The following is a 24,265-nucleotide window of genomic DNA, read 5'->3' on the forward strand; positions in this document are numbered from 1 at the left end:
TTCAGCTCTTCCTTTCCAGACTTCCTTGCAGATGAGCTTCTTCCTAATTGACACATTATCTATAGGGAAGTTGATCTCTTGGTCCTTTCTACTTGCTCTTTAGTATTAGTCCACTTCCAAGCTCCATTCCTACTTCTTTTCTACCCACTCCCCCAACCTCAGGGCTTCATCACATTGACTTTCTTGTTCTTGTCTACAGAACACTCTATGCCTTTCATGCTGAATGTCTTTGCACAATGCTATACCCTCTCTACTTTATAATTTCCTCAGTTTCAGTGGTATACATCAACATAGCTCTCCTTGACTTCTCACAAAGGTAGAATTAGTCACTCCTTCTCTATGCTTTTACACTGCTGTATCTACTTTCTAATATAACACATACCACTTTGCATTAAAAGTATAATTACACTCCAGTGAAATGCCTTGACACAAAGCAAAATTTCATCTGGCTTTGTACTCTTCCTCAGGGGGTCTTAACTTGCATTGATATAACTCCATAACAGATCTATTTTAAACCCTGAGCCTTTAGGCTAGCTAATTCTGCTATGTTTCACATACCTATCACCGAAAGCTTTGGTCTCCTAAAATTACAATGTACACAGAGTCATAACTTAACTAAACACTAAGGCAGTATATAGAAAAAATTTTCAGGTATTATCTCATTTAATTTTTCCCACTTTAAACACAACCAACATCATTCTCAATGGTGAAAAGCTGAAAGAATTCCCACTGAGAACAGGAACAAGACAAGGAGGTCTGCTCTCTCACCACTACTCAGCAACATAGTTTTGGAAGTCCTAGCCACGGCAATCAGAGAAGTTAAAGAAATAAAAGGAATCCAAATAGGAAACAAAGAAGTAAAACTATCCTATTTGCATATGATATGATACTATACCTAGAGAATCCTAAAGACTCTACCAGAAAACTGAATTTGGCAAAGTCACAGGATACAAAATTAATACACAGAAATCAATGGCATTTCTATACACTAAAAATGAAAGATCAGAAAGAGAAATTAGGGAAGCAATCTTGTTTACCATCACATCCAAAAGAATAAAATACCTAGGAGTAAACCTATCTAAAGAGACAAAAGAACTCTACTCTGAAAACTACAAGACACTGATAAAAGAAATCGAAGATGACACAAATATATGGAAAGATATACCATGCTCATGGATTGGAAGAGTCAATATTATCAAAATGACTATACTACCTAAGGCAATCTGCAGATTCAATGCAATCCCTATCAAATTACCAAGGACATTCTTCACAGAACTCAAACAAAATATTTTAAAGTTTGTTTGGAAGCACAAAAGACCCAGAATAGCCAAAGACGTCCTGAAAAAGAAAAATGGAGCTGGAAGAATCAGGCTCCCTGACCTCAGACTATATTACAAAGCATCAATCATCAAAACCATATGGTACTGGTTTTGATGATTGTTGATATAGATCAGTGGAACAGGATATAGAGCCCAGCATTAAACCCACGCACCTACAGCCAACTCATATATGACAAAGGAGGCAAGAATATTTAATGGAGAATGGACAGCTTATTCAATAAGTGGTGCTGGGAAAACTGGACAGCCACATGGAAAAGAATGAAATTAGAGCACTCTCTAACACCGTACACAAAAATAAAATCCAAATGGATCAAAGACATAGGTATAAGACCAGACACTATAAAACTCTTAGAGGAAAACATAGGCCAAACACTCTCCAACATAAATGACAGCAATATCTTCTCAGATCCACCTCTTAGAGCAATGACAGTAAAAACAAAAACAAACAAATGGGACCTAATCAAACTTAAAAGTTTCTGCACAGCAAAGGAAACCCTCAACAAAATGAAAAGACAACCCACAGAATGGGAGAAAATATTTGCAAGTGAATCAACTGACAAGGGATTCATCTCCAAAATCTATAAACACCTTCTGCAGCTCCACACTAAAAAATCAAACAACCCCATCAAAAAGTGGGCAGAAGATCTAAACAGACAGTTCTCCAAAGAAGACACATGGATGGCCAAAAATACATGAAAAGATGTTCAACCTCACTCATTATTAGAGAAATGCAAATCAAAACCACTCTGAGGTACCACCTGACACCAGCCAGAATGGCCATCATCCAAAAGTCTACAAACAATCAGTGCTGGAGAGGGTGTGGAGAAAAAGGAACCCTAGTACACTGTTGGTGGGATTGTAAATTGGTGCAACCACTCCGGGAAACTGTGGAGATGCCTCAGAAAACTAAAAGTGGAACTACCATTTGATCTAGCAATCCCACTCTTGGGCCTCGATCCAGAGAAAACCACGACTCGCAAAGACACATGTACTCCACTGTTCATGGCAGCACTATTTGTAATAGCCAAAACATGGAAACAACCTAAATGTCCATCGACAGGGGAGTGGATCACGAAGGTGTGGTACATATACACAATGGACTATTACTCAGCCATTAAAATGAATGAACTACTGGCATTTTAGCAACATGGATGGACCTAGAAATTATCATGCTAAGCAAAGTCATCCATACAATGAGACACCAACATCAAATGCTTTCAGTGACATGTGGAATCTGAAGAAAGGACAGACTGCACTTCTTTGCAGAACAGATGCTGACTCACAGACATTGGAAAACTTCTGGTCTCCAGAGGAGACCATTTGTGGGGTGGGGGGATGTGCTTGGGTTATGGGATGGAAATCCTGTGAAATCAGATTGTTATGATCATTATATAACTAAAGATGTGATAAATTCATTTGAGTAATAATTAAAAAAAAAAGGAAAAGAAAAAAAGGAAAACAGGCTTAGAGGGTTTAGCAATTTTCCAAGACACACAGCTAGGGACTCGGTGGAACGAAGGTCCAAACCAAGATGGATTAACTCCAGAGCCTATGCTTATAACCACAATACTGTCTCCTTGTCATCATTTATACTCCTTCAAAATCCCTTCCCCCTGCTTCTCTGTGTTTTCTCTTCTCTGACCAATTTCCTCTGTCCTCTCCTCCCCATCCATTTCTACTTGGCCCTCTGGAAGCCACTACAGAGAAAATTCCCCCACTTTTAAAATCTCTTGATAGGAGGTCTACTTTCCCTTTCGCTCTACCCAAAATCTGATTCCCTGTCTGAAAACACAATCCCCTTTATGCTCATTGCAGGAGAAACTGCTCATCCTTCCTCAGTCCACACTCCTTTCTACTTCACCATGCTGCCTCCCAGAACAATACTCTTCCTCGCTCTTGTAAAATCCCCTCTTCATTTGAGGTGTATGCTGCCACACTCCTTATTGATGTCTGCCATTGATATACTTGACTGCCTAACATACTTGTTTTCATACTCAAGTATTTTCATCTTCTTTTGGGCCTGGAAAACTCTATGTGAAAAGAATTATTTAATTCTGGTTTTTAAACACCCAGCTCAGTTTCTTTTGTGGTGTATTCCACTGACCATCGATACCACTCTGTTTCAAATGTATAAATACTAAAATTTGCCATCTTTGAGCCATCTTCTTTCTATGAAATTTTAAGATTTTATTCTTCAAAGTTTAAAACCTCCTTCCTACTAGGTATCCTTAAAAAAGTAATGTATTTTTTCACAGTTCCTCATTTCCTTTATTCCTACAATAGGTAATCATTTCATCTTTTTTCGGCTTGTCTGCTTCTACCTAGTCAGACTTTCCTCCCTCCCAGGCTTGGGCATCATAGTTTAGCATCTAAATCACTTTTTTTTTCACCCAAACTATCAATTTCCACACTCTTTTATGTTTATGCTGCATCTTTCTAGTAAATGACAACAGTAAATCATGATACATCTGTACTTTCTGCTTCTGGAAATTTCACAATATTGCACTGGAATTTTTAAACATACTCATCTCAGGGCAAGCTAGGGACCTTTTTCCTGAAATGCTCTACGTGTACTATTAACACCTCTAAGGGATGTGCAGCCTGTCCTACGTAAGATGATCCTCTCATATCCACGTGTGCATTTACTATCAAAATGGTTTAAATTATATATAAAGAAGGAATGTAGAGTAGATATGTGTTTTCCTTCCCCAAGTCCATGGGAATTCTTTCCGATAAAGTTTTAGACTTGAAGCAGAATAGTGTCCCATGAAATTAATCTGACAATTGCCTCAATAAGCTACGTAGGTGTACCTATGAAACTCATGTGCATATGTGCATGTGTATATAGTGTTGTTTGTTGTTATATATATCTATATATACAAACACACGCACAGACAGAGATACAGAATTACATGCAGACAAACATTTCCAAAATTATTACGTAAACTGAAAAGGCAGGGACTTCTACTGTTAATAAACTTTGAAAATCTAGATTCAAAAAAATAAACAGGATTTTTTAACTGCAGAATATCTCAACACTTATAATAAGCTGGTGTGCCTATGAGGGAGGTACAGTTGCAGTTTTAAAATTTTATTGTATAATGGAAAGTTCTTTGTTAAAAAAAGTCTGAATTTGCACTCATTTTCCTTTATTTTACTTTAGATTTCATAATCTCTACTACTCTTTTCTCAAGTATATATGTATTATTGGAGCTTTTTTAATTTTTTTATATATATTTTTTTTTTTACTGCACAGCATGGTGACCCAGTTACACATACATGTATACATTCTTTTTCTCATATTGTCGTGCTCCACCATAAGTGACTAGACATAGTTCCCAGTGCTACACAGCAGGATGTTTTATGACTTCACATATTTTCTATGCCTAAAAGTATTCCATGTGCACTTGAGAAGAATATTTGTCCTGTTGTTGTTGAGTTGACATGTGATTCTTTGTTGTGCCATGTCAAATCTACTATGGAAACCCTCTCACGATTTTTTTTTAATTTCAATATTATACTTTTTCAACTATGTAATTTTCATTTGGTTCATTTATCTGTTTATCAATCTTTTCTACTTTTTCATACTCCCTTTACTTTCTTAAGTAGAGTTACCTTTAGTTCTTTGAACATATTCTTATTAAAGTCTTCCTGTTTTAAATCTGACATCTGGGGCCTTTCAAAATCATTTGACGTTGCCCGCTTTTTTCCCCTTTTGTACGAGTAACACTTTCTTCTTTCTTTGCATATTTTAACATTTTCGTTGGAAAGTAAGCATGCTAGAAAATATATTGAACCAACTCTGGATACTCATCTTCCTCCAAAGCTTGTTGCTGTTGACATTCTTTGCATGAGACTGGACTGAACTGTTTTAGTGAAGTATTTTCCCCTGCAGTGTAAAGCCTCTATCACTCTGCAAAAGTCACAGCCTGGCATGACAGATTTTAGGAGGATTATCTTTTAATGTCTCTGTCTCTCATCTTTCTCTTACACCAGCCACCTCTGTTGGTATCACGCCTAGTCCTTAGTCTCTCTAATTGCTGACTCATTGCTTTATTGTTTACACTAATGTGGTAGGGCATAATTTGCTTTCAGTCTGATCTAATTAAACTCAGGGTAATTTTGTAGGGGTAGTTTTTGAGGCTAGTATTGGGTGTATTCTGATTCCTTTAGAGCTGTCATTAGCTGTCTCTTTCTCTATTTCTCTCTGATAAACTCCTAGTTAGGGTATAATTTGACCTGGTCTCATAGGACTACTGCCTCCTCTTAATGGCTTGTCACTAAAAATCTCCATTTTTAAAAAAGCATCCTTAGTCTTAAATGTCTCTGACTTCTGGGGGCAGTTGCCCAGCAACCTAGGAGTAGAGACATAAGGGTAGCCTCCCTTTCCTAAGTAGAAACCACACCTCTTGACTTAGATGTGGGTTGAGCACCTAGTTTTCCTGGCTCAACCTGACTAGAATAGAGCTCCCATGATACTAAGCTGCCAGAGGGGAGGGGAAAGTGGAAGTTGAGAGTAGTTCTGTGACAGTCTCTTGCTGGTTTTACCCTGATTTAGTAGTCTTACTTGAACAAATGTTTTTGTTGCTATTGTTTTCATATTCTGTGTGTCCTTAGGACTACTTCCAGAGATACTGATTTTTTAAAAATATTTTTCACTGGTTATCATCCCTTCTTTGGTGAACTCACTCTACTATTTGAAAAGTCATTGAGACAAGATATTTCCATGTATTTTTTACACTTACAAAAATAATTCTAAGATATAGCTGGTAATATTATCCTCATTGTACATAAGGGAAGGCTAAGCCCACAGATTTTAAGTTATTTGCCTGAGGTACTTCAGGTGCCAGCCTGTGACTTGAACCCAGACTGATCAGTTCTAATACACATGCTTTTTTGCCCCATCATCACAGCTGCCTCCCATGTTCCATTACTCTGCGTGAAGAGTTAGTTCTAAGAGTAAGAAAAGAGGACATAACAAATGGACCTATTTAGTGCCAGGATTTTGCCATGAATGGGTTGCTTAAAACTGATGTCTGTGGAACTTGCCTGTGCAGCAAGAATTTAACTGAGTGGCTGCTGGGAAGCCAAGCCAGCTGCTGGGAAATTGTGCCCTTGTTTAGAGAATCAAGTCTCTTTTTAACTCCTGCCAGAAGTCTTTGGGATTTCTATATTCTGATTTGATTCTACATTCAATGTATAATTGCAATACAAGATTGAAAATGCTGTTTACAATGTAATTCTAAAGTAGTTTATACTCTTGCATAATTGAAATGGCTTGCTTGAAACAGCTCACCGCACCCAAATATGCCTACTTAGCTAAGCAGGAGAACTTCCAAATCCGTTCTTTATAAAATGATATAGCAGCTAGGTGAACTATACCCTGTTGCTGGCTGATTTTTTTAAACTGGTGTATTTGTATTAGAGTTTTTCAGCTTAAGGTGATCAGTTCTTCCTGTTCACTAGCATAATATTGTAGGGAGGTGCATCTACAATTTTATTGATGGAAACCATTCCTTGATTGAAGACCATTTTGAAAATATGTCAAACATTTTAAAGAGTTTTCTAAATGCAAATTTGTACTTTCATTCCTCAAGACAACACTCATAGTTGATATTGCCAGTATAATGTTTATGATCTTTGCATGGAGGAATTCTCCAATTTTTTTCAAGACACTCTTTGTGGAAATAAATTATATGAATATTCTGTAGTTTTATCTAGTTTCTTTCTCCTCAAGATTGATTTCTATGTAATTTCAGCTCCTAAGTTTTAATCGAAAAATATTTCTTGGTCATTTACAATTTACACATCAGTCCAAGCACAGAGGAAATAAGAAGAATTGAAAATTATGGTTCCTGCCCACCAGATAATGTGAGTTATTTGGGAAGATAATGAAATATATGAAAGAAGGAGAAAAACATTCAAATTCTAGCACTAATACTTACTAGCGATAGGACTTTCAGCAAGTTACCTAACTTTTATGAGTCTGTTTTTTCATCAATAAAATGAACCTCATTAATATTTATTTTCAAAAATTTTATGAAGTTGAAAACAGATAATTTATGTAAAATCTAGCACCACTTCTGACACAAAGTAGAGCTTACATTTGCTAGCAATGATGGTGATAGTGATTATATATGTCAGTATAATATATATTATATGTATATAAATTATACACACGTATAAATCATCTTCATGTACGTACTTTATACATACAAAAAGAAATAAACAGTATGCAATTTCAATGTCACAGTAAATGCTACTTCAACTTATTAGTCAATTTCAGGTTTTGAATATTTAAATATACATAAAAATATTAATGATAGAGTTCCCATCATGCCTCAGCAGTAATAATGAACTCAACTAGTATCTATAAGGATTCAGGTTTGATCCTGGGCCTCACTCAGTGGGTTAATGATCTGGCATTGCCATGAGCTGTGGTGTAAGTCACAGACATGGCTCAGATCCCATGTTGCTGTGGTGTAGGTGGGCAGCTACAGCTCTGATTCAACCCCTAGCCTGGGAACTTCCATATGCCATGGGTGTTGCCCTAAAAAGACATATATGTCATATATCATATATATATATAATATATGATATGTATATATATGTAAATGATAAGCTTAAATATTTGTGACTTACCAAATAATGATACTATTAATGGCTGAGAAATCTGATAAGTATAAATCAATGCATCTGACTTTAATATACCAAGTTAACCAGGAATTAATCTGATTGCAGAACTTAAAGTCTGAGGAATGGCTATGCAAAAGGTTGGAATAAGTCTTTGGATATTCAGCAAGTTGGAAAAAATCATAAGAGACAAAGAATGGCAGTAGAGTAGAGGTTTGGTTTAAGAGAGCCTCAGACATGAATGTGGACTCTAATTATTTTTAGGTATCCAACTTAGGCAAATAATGAAGCCTATTTCTTCCTAGCTTCCTTATTGTGCAAAAATGCATAGAGTTTATAAAATGCTTTCACAGATCCTGGAAGAAAAAATTTCTCAAAAATGTAAATTAGTATGCTTTTAAAACTTTTTTAAAAATAAATAATTGGAGTTCCCATTCCGGCTCAGCAATTTATGAACCTGACAAGTATCCATGAGGATGTGAGTTTGATCCCTGGCCTCCATCAGTGGGTTAAGAATTCAGCATTGCTGTGAGCTGTGTTGTAGGTCACAGGTATGGCTTGGATCCCCTGTTGGTGTGGCTATGGTGTAGGCTGGCAGCTACAGCTCCGATTTGACCCAAGGAACTTCCATATGCTGTGGGTGTGGCCCTAAAAGAAGGCGAACAATGCTACTGCTACTACTATTACTATTACTACTGCTACTACTACTACTAAATTGAATTGGAAGTTTGTTTGCATTACTGACTATGAAACACTGTCAAAAAAATTTCTTGTGTCTAATACGTCCTGTGGTTCAGATCAGCGATAGACTGGTACATCTATCTGAGTACCTTCATGAAACAGCCAATGATGGATGCCCAGGGCCACAGACAGTGAGAAAATAATTTTTTGTTGTTTTAAGCTGCTGTGTTGAGGTAATTGATAATTTAGCAATCAAAAATCAGTGCAAAATTCAAGATAAAGAAATGCAGATGTGCTATATTGAGCTTCATATTTAAAGATCTGAATAGTTGCAAATGTACCATAACCAAGCATTTATATGCACACTGTATGTTTTTAATTAGAATATGATGCATCTCTTATAATAATAAACCAAGGCCTCCAAAACGTGTATGCATGTGAAACAGGCTTGACTTCTGCCCTTCAAAGAGCTAACAGGTTAGTGGATGGGACAGGAATATTCATAAATTAAAATGTATAAGAAGTGAACAATAAAAGTGTGACCAAAAAAAAAGGCTAAGAGGGTGATAAGAATGGGGGGGTTCCATTTTCCTATCTCCCAGTTGAGAAACTGACTCCAGAGTATAGAATAGATTTTAAAACCTGACTCTTGAGTCATTGTGCCTACTAGAGTCTCCTCTTTTGGGCTCCACTTTGATTTCAGTAGAAACCACTTATACACATTTCAGTCTGTGAACAGCAAAGCATATCTTTGTTTCAATTTTTCGAATTTTAGCCAGTATATTTATTATTGGTCTGAAATACCAAGAGTTATATTGTTTCACCGACCTTTTTGGTTTACATCAGGTACCTAAATGCAACAGAATCTAATGTCACAGTAAAAAGTTACGTATATAATAAAGAAAAAATCAGTGCCCATAGAAAATAATATAAAAAGTCATATGGGGAAGATGCTGCTCTGATATCTGAAACTCCTCTTTTATTATCTTTTTCAGTGGAATCTAATTATGATGGCCTTGAATAACAGCCATTCTCAGAAGAAGGATGTGAAATGACAATAAAATGCTTACACTGCATTAATGTATGCGATTCATGTTTAAAACCCCCATTCCCCTCACCATTAATTTCTAAATTCCATAGTTACAGTAATTTATGATTGTTACTCAATAATTTACTGTTTTCCTATGCCTCAAATCAGAGTTTATTCCTCCTAACTTGACTTAGCAGGTGAAAGGAGCAATTCTGCAGGAGTGTGTGCATGTAATGTGAGTAAGTTGCCAGTAAATTTCTGCTTTACATAGCTGAGATTTTTATGCTTGGGGAAAAAGTAACAACTCATCTAGAAATTCTCATTTCTAAATGGGTTATGGTGAGTTCCCTTATGATGTAGTGGGTGAAGAATCCACAGCTGCGGCCAAAAAAAAAAAAAAAAAAAAGTTATGATGGAAGAGGCAACAATCAAGTATTTTTAAACTATTTGGAAACAAAAGCTCAGGTAAATTCATTTATTCAAATGTCCATCCATTTTATACACATAACATTTTCTGAGGACCAACTTCACTAAGTGTTGGAAATAAAAATATGGCTAAAATATATTTCTTGCCATAAGGCAGTCTCAATTAAAAGGAAAGAATTATGAACCCAAACCACTTAGGACCAAAATGATAGGAGGTATAAGGGGTTTGAAGGCTAAAAAGTACACAATGGGAGCTGTTTGTGGAAGCCTGCTATGACAATACAAGATCATCAGAATGGGTTTCAGGGGAAGTGAGGACATAATTATTTTGCAGGCATGGAAACTCAGTGTGATTTCTGTATGAAACAGTGACTAGGAAGAATTGGGCAAGTGACTGGCTTCCATGACTGATGGTCAAATAAGCAAAGGATGTGGCCTCTTTTTGGTTACCCGAGCAACATTTAGAATTGGGGAAAGACTCACACCAAAGGAGGAAAAGATGCTCAGTTTGCTCTTGGATGTGGGTTGTCTTCTCCAGAGGGTATTAATCTGAGTCAATTCTGGATAAATAGGAGATGATTTAATAGAATAGAAAACAGTTTGAGTTGAGTTTTTTGAATAAATAATAAATGATATGGAATATTTGAGTTTTAATACAAAGCAAATTAAGTCTATCATACACCAAAGAATGAATGAGGAGAAGAGGGCTAATTCATCAAAATTATGAGGTCCTCAAGTATTTCCAAGTAAACATTAATTTAAACTAAAAACAGTGTCATATTCAGGCAAATACAGCTTTAAGTGGAACTTCCCTTTTTAAACTATAAGCCTTTAGGATACTAAAAAATCAAGACAACAACTTCCCACTCCTCAATATACAATCTCTTGAACATACCAGGGTAACACCAGGCTAAGAGGCACAGAAGTCTCATGGTAGGGCCAGAGATTTTAGAATGATTAAAGAAACCCCTACCAGAATCCCAGATAATTATCTACCTGTGAACTATCAATGTTGTTGCCAAGGGAGAGGGAATGGGATGGACTGGAAGTCTGGGCTTAATAGATGCAAACTATTGCATTTGGAGTGGGTAAGCGGTGAGAACCTGCTATATAGCCCAGGGAACTATATCTACTCACTGATGATGGAACACGATGGAGGATAATGTGAGAAAAAAAAAGGTGTGTGTGTGTGTGTGTGTGTGTGTGTGTGTGTGTGTGTGTGTGAGAGAGAGAGAGAGAGACTGGGTCACTTTGCTGTAGGTGGAAATTGACAGAACACAGTAAGCCAACTATAAAGAAAAAAAAATCTTTAAAAAAAGACAGTAATAACATGTGTTGACAAGGATATGAAAAAAGGGAAACTTCATGCACTGTTGATGAGAATGTAAATTGGTGCACTCATTGTAAACAGCAGTAAATAGTTTCCTCAAAAAATTAAAAGCAGAGCTACCACACAATCCAGAGATTTCACTTCTGGTTATTTTTCCAAAGAAAACAAAAACACTCATTAAAAAGATATGTCCTGAATTGCCAAAGCAATCCTGAGGAAGAAAAACCATGCAGGAGGCATAACTCTCCCAGACTTCAGAAAATATTATAAAGTAATCAAGACAGTGTGGTACTGGTACCAAAATAGACATACAGACCAATGGAACAGAATAGAGAACTCACAAATAAACCCAGACACCTACAGTCAGTTAATCTCCGACAAAGGAGGTAAAAATATAAAATTGGAAAAAGTCTTTTCACTAAGTGGTGCTGGGAAAACTGGACAGCTGAATGTAGGTCAATGAAATTGGAACACACCCTCACACCATGCACAAAAATAAACTTAAAATGACTTAAAACTTAAACGTAAGACATGACACTATCAAATTCCCAGAAGAGAAATAGGCAAAACATTCTCTGACATCAACCTAACAAATATTTTCTCAGGTCAATCTCCCAAGGCAACAGAAATAAAAGCAAAAATAAAGCAATGAGACCTAATCAAACCAACAAGCTTTTGCAAAGCAAAGGAAACTGTGTGTGTGTGTGTGTGTGTGTGTGTGTGTGTGTGTGTATACAACATAGAATGGGAGAAAATAGTTTCAAAGGATGCAGCTGACAAGGGCTTAATCTCTAAAATATGCAACACAAATCAACAGCAAAAAAGCTAAAAACCCAATTGAAAAATGGGCAAAAGACCTGAATATATACTTCTCCAAAGATATTCAGGTAGCTAACAAGCACATGAAAAAATGCTCAACATCAATGATTATTAGAGAAATGCAAATCAAAACTACTATGAGGTACCACCTCACACCAGTCAGATTGGCCATCACCAAGAAGTCCACAAATAACAAATGCTGGAGAGATTGTGGAGAAAAGGAGATCTTCCTACACTGTTGGTGGGAATGTAAATTGGTACAACCACTATGGAAAACAGTATGGAGGTACCTCAGAAAACTAAATATAAAACTACCATTAGAGCCAGCAATCCCTCTCTTGGGCATATATCTGGACAAAACTTTGCTTGAAAAAGTCTTATGCACCCATATGTTCATTGCAGCACTAGTCACATATAGCCAGGACATGGAAACAACCTAAATCTACATTGACAGATGAATGGATTAAGGAGATGTGGTATATGTACACAATTGAATACTACTCAGCCTTAAAAAGAACAAAATAATGCCATTTGCAGCAGCATGGATCGAACTAGAGACTCTCATATTAAGTAAAGTAAGTCAGAAAAAGACAAATACCATATGATATCACTTATATCTGGAATCTAATATATGGAACAAATGAACCTTTCCACAGAAAAGAAAATCATGGACTTGAAGAACAGATCTGTAGTTGCCAAAGGGGAGGGGGAGGGAGAGGGATGGACTGGGAATAGATGCAAACTATTGCCTTTGGAATGGATAAGCAATGATATTCTGTTGTATAGCACAGGGCACTATATCTAGTCAATTATGATGGAGCATGATGGAGGATAATATGAGAAAAACAAAGTATATATGTATGTGTGATTGGGTCATTTTGCTGTATAGCAGAAAAATTGACAGAACACTGTAAACCAGCTCTACTGGAACAAATAAAAATCATTAAAAAATATATGTGCACTCCTATGTTCATTGCAGCATTATTTACAATAGTCAATATAAGGAAGCAACTTAAGTGTTCACCAATAAATGAATGGATAAAGAGGAAAAATATTTTGTAACTGATTTTATATATTTTTTATTTTAATGCTTGCAATAGCTTAAATGAGTTTGTGTGTGTGTGAGAGAGAGAGAGAGATGTTTCTGGTAATTATATAATATAAAGACATAAAAAGAAAGAGAAAAAAGGAGAAAACAAGCAGGAAATAGGATGGACTGGGAATCTGGGGTTAATAGATGAAAACTTTTGCATTTGGAATGGATAAGCAATGAGATCCTGCTGTATAGCACTGGGAAATATATCTAGTCACTTGTGATGTGATAATGTGAGAATATTGTGGAGGATAATGTGAGAAAAAGAATGTATTTATATACATGTGACTGGGTCACTTTACTGTATGGTAGAAAGTTGACAGAACACATAAACCAACTGTAATGGAAAAAATAAAAATCATTAAGTAAAGAAAAAAGATATTCTGGCCATTTTTGGATTGCTTTTTTGAATTTTTTTGATACAAAGCTGCATGAGCTATTTGTATATTTTGGAGAATAATCCTTTTTTTTCATTTGCTTTGTTTGCAAAGATTTTTCTACCATTCCTTTTATGATGTTTTCAGTTTTTCATGGTTTCCTTTGTTGTGCAAAATCTTTTGATTTTATTGAGGTCCCATTTATTTTTGTTTTTATTTTCATTACTCTGGGAGGTGGATCCAAAATGATATGGCTGCAATTTATGTCAAAGAGTCTTCTGCCTATATTTTCTTCTGAGTTTTATGGTATATGGACTTACATTTTGGTTTTTAATCCAAAAGACCTGAATATATACTGGAGTTTGTGCCTTGGATTAGAAAGTGTTCTAATTTCATTATTTTACATGTAGCTGTCCAATTTTCCTAGCACCACTTCTTTAAGAGACTTTCTTTTCTCCATTGCATATTCTTGCCTCCTTTGTCAGTAGGTTAATTGACCAAGGTGTGTGGGTTTATTTTTGGGCTCTCTATTCTGTTCCACTAATCTATATTCCTGTTTTTGTGCCAGTACCATAAGGCTTTGATGACTATAACTTTGCAGCAAAGTCTGAATTCAGAGAGACTGATTTTTTTCTTTCTTTCATAAGCTTGCCTTCGTTATTTGGTGTCTTTTGTTTTTCCATACTAATTTTAAAACTTATTGTTCTAGTTCTATGAAAAATGTCATTGATATTGTCATTGCATTGAATATGTAGATTGCCTTGGGCAGTATAGTCATTTTGACAATATTGATTCTTCCAACCCAAGAGCCTGGTATACTTTCCATCTGTTTGTATTATGTTCAATTATTTTCATCAGTGTCTTAGAGTTTTCAGAGTAAGACTTTTGTTTTATAGGTAAGTTTATTCCTAGGTATTTTATTTTCTTTGATGTGATGGTGACTGGGATTGCTTCCTTAATTTCTCTTTTTGATCTTTCATTGTTATTGTATAGGGATGAAAGGGATTTCTGTGTATTAGTTTGGTAGCTTGCAACTTTACCAGATTCATTGATGAGCTCTAGTTGTTTTGTGGTAGTATCTTTAGAATTTTCTAGGTATAGTATCATAACCTCTACAAACAATGACAGTTTTAGTTCTTCTTTTCCAATTTGGATTACTTTTCTTTCTTCTTCTCTGATGACTGTGGCTAGGACTTCTAAAACTATACTGAATAAGGGTGGTGAGAGTAGACATCCTTGCCTTGTTCCTGATCTCAGTTGAAAGCTTTCAGCTTTTCACCATTGAGAATAATGTTAGCTATAGGTCTTTCACATGTTATCATGTTGAAGTAGGTTCCTTATGTGCCTTTTTTCTGTAGAGTTTTTATCAAAAATTGGTGTTGAATTTTATCAAAAGATTTTTCTGTATCTACTGAGATGGCCATATGGTTTTTGTTCTTCAATTTTATTTTTCAATGTGGTGTATAACAGATTGATTTGTGGGTATTGAAGAATTCTTGAATCCCTGGGATTATTACCACTTTATCATGATGTGTGATCCCTTTACTATGTTGTTATACTTGATTTCTTAATATTTTGTTGAAGATTTCTGAATCTATATTCTTCAATGATATTTATCTATAATTTTCTTTGTTAAAAAAATTTTAATCAGTTTCAATTTCAGTACTTGTGATTGGTTTGTTCATGTTTTCTATTTCTTCCCAGTTTGGTCTTAGGAGGTCGTACTTTTGCGTCAGTTGTAACTTATCCTTTTTTAATTTCTAATTTTTATTGATTTGAAACTTCTCCCTTTTTTGCTGATGAGTCTGGTGAAAGGTTTATCAACTTTATTGATTTTTTTCAAAGAAAGAGCTTTTAGTTTCATTAGTATCTTCTATTTACTTTGTTTCATTAATTCTTTTGTTATTTTTGGTTAAGAAAAGTGATATATTTATTTTTTTAATTTTTATTTTTATTAGAATATAGTTGATTTAGAATGTATCAATTTATGCTATACCATATAGTGACCTAACCACATAATTTTTCTCATACTCTCTTCTATCATGTTCTACCCAAAGGGGTTGGATGTAGTACCCTGTGCTATACAGAAAGAATGAAAGAAAGATCAGAGCAGAAATAAATGAAACAAGATTGATATTTATGATTTCTTCTACTAACTTTGGGTTTTGTTTGTTCTTTCTCAAGTTGCTTTCAGTGTAAAGTTAAGCTGTTTATTTGAGATTTGTCTTATTTCCTGAGGTAAGAGTGTATTGCTATAAACTTCCCTCTTAGAACTGCTTTTGCTGCTTTCCATAGGTTTGGGATGATTGTGTTTTCATTGTCATTTGTCTCTAGGTATTTTTCTTTTTAATTTCATCAATGGTCCATTGATTTTTTTTTTTGTAACATATATTTTAGCCTCCATGTGTTTTTTTTCTTATAACTGTTTCTAGTCTTGTAGTGTTTTGTTCATACAAGAGCTTGATATGATTTCAATTTTCTTAAATCTACTATGGCTCAAGATGTGATTTATCCTGAATAATGTTTTATGTGCACTTGAGAAGAAAGTATATTCTGCTGTTCTCAGGTGGAATGTTCTGGAAATATCAATTAAGTCCATCTGGTGTAATGTGTTATTTAAGGCCTGTACCTCTTCTGTCTGGATGATCTCTCCATTGGTGAAAGTGGGATGTTAAAAAGTCCCCCAATCTTTTTATATCTAGTGTATGTTTTTGAAACAGCTAGAATCTGACCTCATCGCTACTTACTTTTTAATGGTACCTGTTAATATCTGCACTTTCATATTCATCATTTCAAATCTTCTGATTTAGGCAAGATATAAAATTTATATATAGGAGTTCATTAGTGACACAGAGGATTGAGGATCTGGCATTATCTCTGAAATATCTTGGGTTGCTGCTGTGGTGCAGGTTTGATCCCTGGCCAGGGAAATTTCACATCCTACAGGCATAGACCAAAAAAAAAAATATATATATATATATAATCTTTATTTTTATATATTTTCATATGTTATATAGTTTTTACATATTTTTATATAAATATGCACATTGATATGTATTTTTTATATTAAACTGTTTTTATATTTATATTTATGTTTATTTATAAATAAATGTTTTGCATAGTTATATATAGTTATAAGTATACTTATATATGTAAGCGTTAAACTATACAAATATATATTATATATATGTGTATATGTATATCTATATATTCTCAAATATAGATCATTCACAGTAACATAATTTAGCTTAAATATAAAAGAATATTTAAAGCCTCATCCTAAGACTGTTTTTGTAAGAATTAGAAGTTTTCATCAAATAAGTTTTCACTTAAGACCTAAAAAAATTGTATACTCATGTTTTTATTAATCAGTAAAGCAAGGCTAAATGATGTAGGGTTTCATATCTGGCAGACACATCAACTGATGGATAGATGGATGGAATGATTGATGTTTGCTTGTTTTATTCATTTAGTAATTAATTTAATAAATACTGAAAGTCTCTTGTTAGAGCCAAGTAATTAAAATGAGTAAGTCTCTGGCTTGCTTTTGAACTCCTAATATAGTGGGAAAGGCAGATGTAGAAAGAAATAAAGTGTAATTAACTGAATTGAATGTTAAATGGATAATGTGCAATGAGAGCACAGAGGAGGAAATATTAGTAGATACCAATTAATCCCCCATTAGATGCAATAATAATTGTTATGAATTGATATACTTCTGCTATGAATCAGGACCAAATACTTTACCTATGTTAATCTTGTATAATATGTACAACAGTCTTATGAAATGAGCTACTGAAATTAAGTATATTTGCATAAAGTCAAACTGTTTCTATTTGTTGGCAGTAGCCTTCATCATAAAAATAATTCTGTCACTGGCAATTATGGAAGTCTCTCTGGAGAAAAGATCTTCAAAGGTTTTTAAATATAAATAGCAACTTTCTTACATATGAAGTTGGATTCAAATGAAGAGTGGGTAAAAATATATTGTGACCTTTGACTGTAGAGCTTGCTAAATGTTAACTGTTCTAGTGTTTCTATTGATTCTTTTAGTTTTTCACTCATCTTAAGTCAGTTTTGTTAATTTATATTCTCTAAGAAATAACCACTCTAACACAATTATAATTTTTTGCATTAAGCTGCACATATCATTCTTTGAAAGACTGAAAAAACCTCAACCATATATGAAATTATATTCCTAATATTGTTAATTTATACTTATACTCATTAAATTTTGATCAGTTTTGCCATCTTATCAGTATTTTTCCAAAGAACTAGTATAATATTTGATTGTATTATTTTGTAGTTTCCCTGTTTTCTGTTTCATGAAATTATATTATTGCATTTATTATTTTCTTCCTTCTTTGCATTGATTGTGGTGTTCTTTTTTAATTACACAGCTTAGCAATTTTATTGTTTTTTTCAAATTTTTCTTTTTTTTCAAATGGTGTTATACATTTTCTTATAAATATGGCTTTGCTTACATCCCAGAGTTTTTTTATGTTATGCATTCATTGTTTGAATTACCTCAATTTTTTATAATTGTTTTGAGAATTATTACTTTGAAGTGATATGACTATTTTCATTTTCAAACATAATGACATTTTCTGACTTTAAAATTAATATTACTTACATAGTATTTTTGTCATGGCACCTCATTTATATATTGATTTTTTGGTATTTCTTGAGACTTCTTTTTAGACTCAGCGTTAAGCTCTACTGTGTGATAATTTTGCAGGTATTTCATACGTACTTGAACAATATTTGTATAGATGATAATCCTCATGAGGGTTTTTGTTTGTTTTGTTCCCAGCGACAATAGCTATTCCTCTCATACACGTAATCTAATAATTTTGTTGCCTCCTATATATATGTACAAATTCACCATCCTAAATTTAAGGAATGTGAAGTTCATCATTTTTTGCCTCCTGTCCAAAACAATGTAAACACTGAAGGCTTTACTTCCAGTCTTCCATCTTTTATTTTGTCGTTGCCTGGTATTTCATTTCAATTTTGTTTTTCCTTATATTATTTACATATATATTTAGCTTTCACTGCTTTTTTTTTTTTTTTGTCTTTTTGCTATTTCTTTGGGCTGCTCCCACGGCATATGGAGGTTCCCAGGCTAGGGGTCCAATCGGAGCTATAGCCACTGGCCTATGCCAGAGCCACAGCAACGCGGGATCCAAGCCGCGTCTGCAACCTACACCACAGCTCATGGCAACGCCGGATCGTTAACCCACTGAGCAAGGGCAGGAACCGAACCTGCAACCTCATGGTTCCTAGTCGGATTCGTTAACCACTGCGCCACGACGGGAACTCCTCACTGCTATATTGAAGCCCAAGGCTCCAATTTTTATTTCATGCCTATTTGTTTCTCATCAGCAAATTGTACACAAGTGTATACCAATGTATAACTGCAGAGTGAGGTTTATTTTGTTCTTGCTATATAGTTAGCAGATTTATTTCATGAATATGTATTCATAAATCAAATTTATAAGATAAGCTTCGTGGACTTTTTATCCATTTGAAATCAACTTTTATTATTCTTAAGGTAATGCATGCAGATGATTTAGAAAGTTAAATAATGTACAAAAGCCTATAATGATTATAGCTATTTCCATCACACCCCTAATCCTGCCTTTGGAAGTCTCCTCCCAATTATTTCTTTGGATTGCCTCTTCTCTTATTTACTTGCAAAATTGTGAACACACACACATATACCCATCTCTTAAATTATTAGATACATTGACTGGCACAGCATTAAGATATAAAAAAGAAAAAATATTTTTACCTTTCTTCTTTCATTTCTCTTCTTCATCCATTCAGTATAATTATATTGTAATTGTTAAATCAACATTCAGTGTTTTAACTATTATAACTATTTTTTTACTCGAACCAATTTTCTTTTCTTGAACATCTTTTGATTATTTCTTGAAGTTAATAATTTTAAGTACTCTTATACCTCTTCCCAAATATTTTTACACCTTTCAATAATTCTGTAAAAAACTTTCAATCAACATTTCATGGAATCAATCTGTCAGATAAGATAGTCACTGAACCAGGAATAAACTCAAGTACTCCATTCTTTTGCTAGAAAAATGACTTTTTCTGCCCTCACACTTAGGTATTTTGGTTGGATTTGTTGATACTGGGTTGAAAAATAATTTTCCATCTCAATTTTTAATATGCAGCTTTACTGTCTTTAGATTTCCGTTATTGCTGCTAAGAAGTCAGAAATCATGTTTATTCCTTTGGTGTCATGTGAGCCTATAAAATAGTCTTCTCATTGCATAAATCTGTATCCTCTTTTCTGTTCAGACATCTCAGGTGGGATGGAGCTTGCTCGAGATGGAGCCGTAGAAAAATTTGAGTTAGTCAAAGAGAAAAATAAATTCTAAAATTTTCTAGAATTAACTAAAGTGGAAATATCTGAAGAGACAAATAAGTCTGAATCAACAGGTAAAAAAAAATATATTACTAATTTTACTGAAATAAGAGATTGTGGCTTAGGTGGGTGTGTGTGTGGTAGCAATTAGATTCCTAATATTAGACCTAAAAATTCAGCATATTTACATGCCCACCCATAGACCATGCTAGAAAAACAATGTAGCCATGCACATATCTACTCTGTTACTCAGGACATGGGGGAACATATCAAAAGACAGTGTTCCTGTTGGTAATTAGCACCCAAAGAAAAAAGGGAAGAGAAAGAGGCAATGCCATGCATGCCTAGATACTACTCCTAAATTTATATTTAGACTTCACTTTCTTCCCTAGAGAATGAATAAACGAGGAGGCAGAGAAAAGCCTGAATATTACAGTAAATATTTTCCTTCCATATGTTGATTAGTTTTCAAGAGTGCTGCTACCGATAATATCAACCTTGGTGGCTTAAATTAAGAGAAATGGTTTCTCTCAAATTCTCGAGGCCAGGAGTCTGAAATCATCAAGGTGTCAGTGGAGGGCTGCACTCCCTCTGAAGCTCTAATAAGAGAAAAATTCCACTCCCTTTGAAACGGGCAGGAGAACTCCTTCCAGAGACACATCTTTGTTAGGATGTTTTGGTAAACTTGTTTCCTTTTAAAAGTCAAACCTCCAGGGTCTGAATGTAAAACTTTAATACTTAGATTTAAAGAGGTCAGAAGGCTCTGTATCTGAAACTGGTAGAGGGATTTTTCTTGCAACTGAAAGTCAAGTAAAAAGGAAGAGTTCAATCTGCATGAAGAAATGACAAGAGGAAAAAAGATGCCATAGAGTTGGTGGTGGAGTGTTGCTGAAAAGAGACTGAGAAATGACCAAGGTGTGAGCCTCTTATCTCATATCCCTAAAGGAGTCTAGTAAAGTCTACATTGATATTGATGTACTAGAGGATAGAGGAACTGTTGTGCAAAATAGAAGGTGGAGATACGCTATAATATCTGCACAGGGCAAAATCAGAGAGGCAGTGAAATATTGATTCTCAGGGACCAACAGCAACCAAGATGGAATATAAGATCATGGAAATAAACTTGTAAAAGGACAAACTAGAATTGTATTTAAACATTTGAATTATTTACCTATCGATCGATCAAGAAAACATACACTTAACAAAAGCAACATGAAGATTTTCCATCACAATTTTGGGCAGAGTAAAAGGAATTTGTTATTGACCTTCTCACAGTTTTGTACAAGGGAAAAATAGCAGCTGTTTAAACCACTTTAGAGTCCAGAGCTTAGCTTCTTAGCAAGATTCTTGCCAGTGTGACCTCAAGATATCTTGTATCTGTGCAATTTGCCACCCTCTTTTGTGAATCCACTAGCCACTCCTGTGTATGAACTAAAATATCTAAGTGATGCTGGAGAAAGTCGCTTCATATTTTGCACCTTGTTTTTACTAGATTTTCATGATCAGCAGCAGCAAATACATCATCAACACTCCCTGGTCATATGGCTATGTTTTGCTTGGTCAGCCTAAATTTTTCTTATTTCAGTGACTTCTTCAAATTTTTTTTTCAAATCTGCAGCCTTCACACCTTGTCATTCACGCTTAGAAGTTGCCCTTACCTGCTCCACGGGCGAAACCACAGTCATCAGATAAAAGCTCCCTCAATTTCTTGCCATTACAACCTTAACTTAAACCAGTTCCAAATCCATTATTTCCTTAGTTTCTCCTATTAAAATAAGTATATCATCTTCCCCCCTTCTCTGCTTGGCTGTCTCCTCCCACATTTTCTGAATATTTGCAGTATCAGTTTTCCCTAATTTCACCTTATCCCTCTTAAGGCATTCTTCCTTGTTGATATTTTAAAATGCTCAAGTCAATTCTATCAATAACTGAACTAAAAAAAATTTGCCTAACCACATTTTTCTCCCATTTTTTCTCTCTCTCTTCTGCTTAAGAGCCAAGTGTCTGAAAAGTTACCTGTGCTTGCTGTCTCCAAACTTCTCAACCACATTATGCATCTCAACCCACTTAGAATGATATCTGCTTCAACTCTCAATCTGCAGGTAGGCTGTCCCCCAAACTCCTGATGAGCTGTGATTCTTAGACTCTCTCCTCATCTGTGGTCTCATTGCACCAGGTAATGTTTCTTCATTGTCCATAGCCCAGGTTTATATTATTCATGTATTTGTTTGTTTTATCTGTTAAGGACTATATCCTGCCCAAAACCCAAGCTTCATGTGATAAGACCTATATTTGCTCCCCATTGCGTCATCAGGGCCTAAAAGAGTGCCTAACATAGAGCAAGTTGTTAAAAATTTCTCTTGGTGAGAAGTTGTGACTAGTCTTAGTATTAGACATTTACTTCATTCATGCCACAGTTAAGAGCCATGAGGTAGTTCATCCTTTGTGTATGGCGATGTTGTTTGAGTGCCCAGTATGTCTGAAAAGTTTTGACTTACACACATACAAATACAGGTTTCAAGGGAAACTTTCATGGGAAGGATTACAACCTTACCCTCATTCCACTTAAATATTTCAGTTTTACTGCAATCTTACTTTTATTCAGAACAATCCATTCATTCCTTTGTTTGAATATTATTGATTTAGCCCTTAATAACTGCAAAACACTTTACCAACCACTGAATTAAATTTGCCTGTACTTACCAAATAGAGTATCTCTGATTCTTGGTTTTTACAAAGAGGTTCCAGCATCACAGGGCCTATCTTAAAATGGTGTTCAGTCCTGCTTGACTCACAGAGGCCCAGATAACACTGGGAATGGCAGTGGTGTACTTATCTTTGATTAGTGACTGAGCTTACTAGCCCCTCTTCCTTTATTTTCCGCAACAACAACAAAAAGAGAGGAAGTGGATGTTGATTATAAAGCATTAATGTAGAGCATTCATGCATTGCTATAATTCCACTCATGAATATGCATAGGTTATGCATAAGTTGTTATTCTCAACAGCATAGAAGGTACCTCAACCATTGCTACACTCATTTAGGATTAGAAAACAGACAGGGGTATTGGAAAGCAATTCTGGGAAAAACATTGGGCAGGAGCCAAACATTCTTTCTTGTGCTCTGTATGGAAGTGGTCCCTAGGCCTTTCATCGTATAAAATGTGGCTGCTGATTTAAGATCCCAAAAGAAGAGCTACAGCAATCTTTAGTGGCATCTTGGAATAACGCTGATGTGAGCGGTATGAATAAATAATACTCAGAAGCAACACAGTACAGGTGAATGTCTCTAGCTTCAGGCAGCCCAGACTTCAAATTCTGCTTCTTTTGCTTTCTAGCTAGGTTGTCTTAATTAATTAGCCCCTCTGAGCTCCAATATCCCAAGTGGCAAAACTGTAATGATAATAATAATGTCAACTCTCAGGATGTTTTTCAAATTAAAAAAGAATATGTACTTTTAAATGCTCATACATAGGCACTCAGGAAATGTTTCTGCAATGAAATCTAAATCAACCATATTGATAGTATTTTCTTTCAATCTTATGAAGTATTAAAAACATGTATTACGGGAGTTCCTATTGTGGCTCCACAGGTTAAGAATCCAAAGTTGTCTCTGTGAGGATGCAATTTCAATCTCAGGCCTGGTTCTGTCAGTGGGTTAAGGATCCTTCATTGCATTAAGCTGCAGTGTAGCTCACAGACGTTGAATTGGTATTGCTATGGCTGTGGCATAGGCTACAGCTGCAGCTCAGATTCGACACCTGAGCACTTCAATATGCCACAGTTGCAGCCATAAAAAGAAGAAATATATATAAAATATATGTATTATTTAAAAATTTTACTTGGTTGAAACTATTTTATTTTCTCTTTATCAACTGGCAAATTTTTTACCAATTGTCTGAATAGGAATAATTTCTGTCACTTGCCCCCTCCATAGACCCTAAGTGTTTTCTCTCATTTACTCTATTCCACATATAATAAGTTTCTTTGTGTACATATTAAGGTCACAACTTCCTTCATGGGAACTTTTCTGTCACTCAATTAACTAGCTAAAGTGCAAACCCATCTTGTGTTCACTTGCCCTGTCCCCGTGCCTACAACAGCTGATTGCACCAGTAGAGAGTACTTGACATAGGAAGGTAGAATATG

General features: G+C 35.0%; 1 long non-coding RNA gene across 4 annotated transcripts in view; it reads left to right on the forward strand.

The window, feature by feature from the left end:
• Positions 1-24,265, forward strand: part of LOC110259290 — a 448,093-nt gene that overhangs the window by 338,124 nt on the left and 85,704 nt on the right. For 2 of the 4 annotated variants that reach the window (XR_002341545.1, XR_002341547.1), the window contains exon 2: positions 22,112-22,219. This is a non-coding gene — a long non-coding RNA (uncharacterized LOC110259290). Of the gene's footprint in view, positions 1-7,103; positions 7,212-9,037; positions 9,132-9,649; positions 9,754-22,111; positions 22,220-24,265 lie in introns of those variants that run through there. The other 2 variants (XR_002341546.1, XR_002341544.1) reach the window with 2 other exon arrangements.

The sequence above is a fragment of the Sus scrofa genome, chromosome 2 (assembly GCF_000003025.6).
Source record: "Sus scrofa isolate TJ Tabasco breed Duroc chromosome 2, Sscrofa11.1, whole genome shotgun sequence".
In the NCBI taxonomy this organism is placed as follows: Eukaryota; Metazoa; Chordata; class Mammalia; order Artiodactyla; family Suidae; genus Sus; species Sus scrofa.